Raw genomic sequence first — 3,589 nt, 5'->3', positions numbered from 1 at the left:
TGAACCTTATCTGGCGGGTACTCAATTTGAACAGTGGGATCCCTAAACAGATGGGTTAAGCCACCTCATCAACCCTAATTTGATGGGTTAAGATGTCTCAACCTATGCTGGCTACATAGTTCTGGAATACAAGGATGACTACTGAGAATCATACACTAAATTGGCAGGTGAGTTCCCATCCTTGGGTTCACTTGGTGCTAACTTCTACTCCCATCTGGAAGGACTGGACATAAATAACTAACTGTACATGACTTAATCTTACTGAATTCCGTTGACTGGCAGAATGTTACTGATATTTGACCGCTGACTAAGATCATGAGGTTTTCCTGAGTCACATAACCAACTGAAGTCTATGAAATCATAGCTTGAGTTTGAATATCGTGAAACATGACATGGCTCTAGGAACACAGCTATAGTTTTCGGGTACAAGTACCCCTAGGACTCGATAGGAGGAAACTGACACACATGACATGACTTGATCATATGATTTGAGTCCACAATTCACAATATCATAAGTATGGCTTTCATAATAAGAATGATTCTTAACAACCTATCACATGATTGGGAATGCACACAACATGTATATGCTTGCATGGCTTCAATAACATGGTCATTCCATATCGCAACAATATCATGAGCATCTCGTACAACTTCTTCAATTCAAGACAATAGCTCGGGGATCACATTGAACATAAACTTAGAACATGGAATAGTTATTTAGGACTTATTACGTCATAAAAGCATTATTTCTATTCCCTTAGGTATTTTCAGAAACACTATGCATGCAAATCTTAGGCATAGGTGGATTCATCAAGATTATAAATATTCAACCACCAATTTCACATATTTATACGTTAAATACCACCATATCCTCATAATAAACATACAAAGATCCTATCTTAGACATAATCAAACTCCAACCACATGAACATCAACCACCAACAACATAAACATCACGATCCAAAATTTTGAAGATGGTTCTTGAGCTTTATGGATGAAAGGATTCCATGAATCAACTCACACATACCTTAGAAGGAAGATTCTTGATGATTGACGGAGGAATTTTCTTAAATTCAGATCTTCGAGCTTAGCTATGCAACCCTAGTTGCTTTTCTCTTTTAGTGCTCTTTGATGATGATCTTTGAGAAGATAATAGAGTTGTAGTATGTTTAGAAGCTATATATTTTGTAGGGTTAAGTTTAGGGACGTGTAAGGAGTGTTAAAATACTTAATTACCCTTAAAATAACTCAAAACGGAGTGTTTTTGGCACCTGGATTTGACTTAGGCGGCGCCATGATTGCCTAAGCTAGGTTGGGCGGCGCCTAATCAATTGCCAATATTTGGTTGGGTGGCGTATAACCAATCGCCTATCCTTATTGTCTCTCACGAAAATAGGTATAACTTTTCGCTCGGGTATGGTATTAAGGCCAAATTGGTATCGTTGGAAAGCTAATTCAATTATCTAAAATTTGGTGGGTCAAAATCAGAAAAAATAACACATTAACATCTAGTTATACTCATTCAAAGATGACTCTTGAAAAATTGAACACTAAAACTTGATGGATTCAAAAAATCTTAGCTTGTATCACCTTAAGTGACTCATATAACATGGTTAATGCATCATAAACTATCCTACCACTAGGATATTCATAGTAAGTCATGTACTCAAGTATGAATCATAGGATAGAAGATTTCATACGTAGGAATACTTATTCACTTCCTAGCTTAGAAATATGTGGGGTATTACAATATCTCCCCTTGGGAATATTCGTCCTCGAATGAGAATTTACTGAGAAGGGATACAAGATAATAGAACCTGAACTGAACATGAAAAACTGCAACTTGATCTCATGACTGACATGGTAAACATACTGAACTTATGCATACTTGATGCATGGACAACTAACACATGAATGCATGATTGAGTATAAAACGGTTAATAGGTACTAAGTTTATACTGGAAATATGAACGTGAAACTGAATAAGATTAAGGAGAATCGTTACCTTGAGCTTGATCTGAATTGGCGGGAAAGAGGTGAGGATACTTGGTATGCATATCTTCTTCTTCTTCCCAAGTAGCTCCCGCATGAGACTGATTTTGCCAAAGAACCTTGACTTGAGGGACTTCTTTGTTCCTCAATCCACGAGTCTGATAATCGAAGATTTCAACTGGAATATCTTCATAAGAGAGGCTGTTCTGAATGTCGGTGCTATGAATAGGGACAACAACTGTTGGGTCACCTATGCACTTCTTTAGCAAAGAGACATGGAAGACTGGATGGACTGAGGCTAGATCTGAAGGCAACTCAAGCTCATAAGCTACCTTGCCAAAGCGATAAAGAATTATGAAGGGACCGACATACCGGGGACTGAGTTTCCCTTTCTTGCCGAATCTCTTCACTCCTTTTATGGGAGAGATCTTAAGATAGACATAGTCATTGACCTCAAACTAGAGATCTATTCTACCAACATCTGCATAGGACATCTGTTGGCTCTGAACATCCCAAAGTTTCTCTCTGATCAACTGAACTTTCTATAAGGCGTCAAATACTAAGTTAGGACCTATGTTTGAGGCCTCACTAACTTTGAACCAACCAATCAGAGATCTACATCTCCTACCATAGAGAGCTTCGAATGGAGCCATCTGAATACTAGAATGATAGCTATTGATGTATGTAAACTCAATCAAAGGCAAGTGGTCATCCCAACTTCCCTTGAAGTCAATTGCACACACCCTTAGCATATCTTCAAGAGTCTGAATTGTCCTCTCGGCTGGACCATCTATCGGACGATAAAATGCTGTGCTGAGATGGACTTGGGTACCGAGACCCTTTTGGAATACTTTCCAGAAGTGAGAAGTGAATTGGGTACCTCTGTCTGAGATGATAGATAGTGGAACACCGTGTAACTTGACTAACTCTCGGATATAAAGCTTCATATAATCCTCGGTAGAATAAAAGGTATGAACAGGAAGGAAATAAGTTGACTTGGTCATTCTATAAATAATAACCCAGGCTGAATTATGCTGATGATGAGTTCTAGGAAAACCCATCATGAAGTCCATGTTAACTTCTTCCCATTTCTAAGTAGGAATGGTGAACACTTGCATGGAACCACTAGGTTTCTGATGCTCTATAATAACCTGCTGACATGTTTAGCACTTAGCCACAAACTCTGCAATATCTCTCTTCATCCCACTCCACCAATAGATCACCCATATGTCGCAGTACATCTTAGTGGCCCTCGGATGAATAGAGTATCACGCACCATACGCTTCTGCAAGAACTTGCTACCTCAATTGATCTACACCTGGAACACATAGATGACTCTAACAATGAAGAACACCATCTCCCCTTTGGGAGAAAACCTTGATTTTCTAATTCTGAACTGACTCTTTGAGCTTGACAAGGCTAGGATCCCTATTTTGTTTCTCTTTTACCTCAAAAACTAGAGATGACTCTGAACTACTATGAAAACATACACCACCCTCTGAAGAAGCGACTAAGAGAACGCCTAGTCTGGTAAGATAATGGATCTCCTGAACCACCTTTTTCTTACTATCCTCAACGTGAGAAATACTACCCATGG

The sequence above is a fragment of the Capsicum annuum genome, chromosome 12 (genome assembly GCF_002878395.1).
Source record: "Capsicum annuum cultivar UCD-10X-F1 chromosome 12, UCD10Xv1.1, whole genome shotgun sequence".
NCBI classification, from domain to species: Eukaryota; Viridiplantae; Streptophyta; class Magnoliopsida; order Solanales; family Solanaceae; genus Capsicum; species Capsicum annuum.
The sequence above is the reverse complement of the archived record's forward strand: the minus strand, read 5'-3'. Positions refer to the sequence as shown.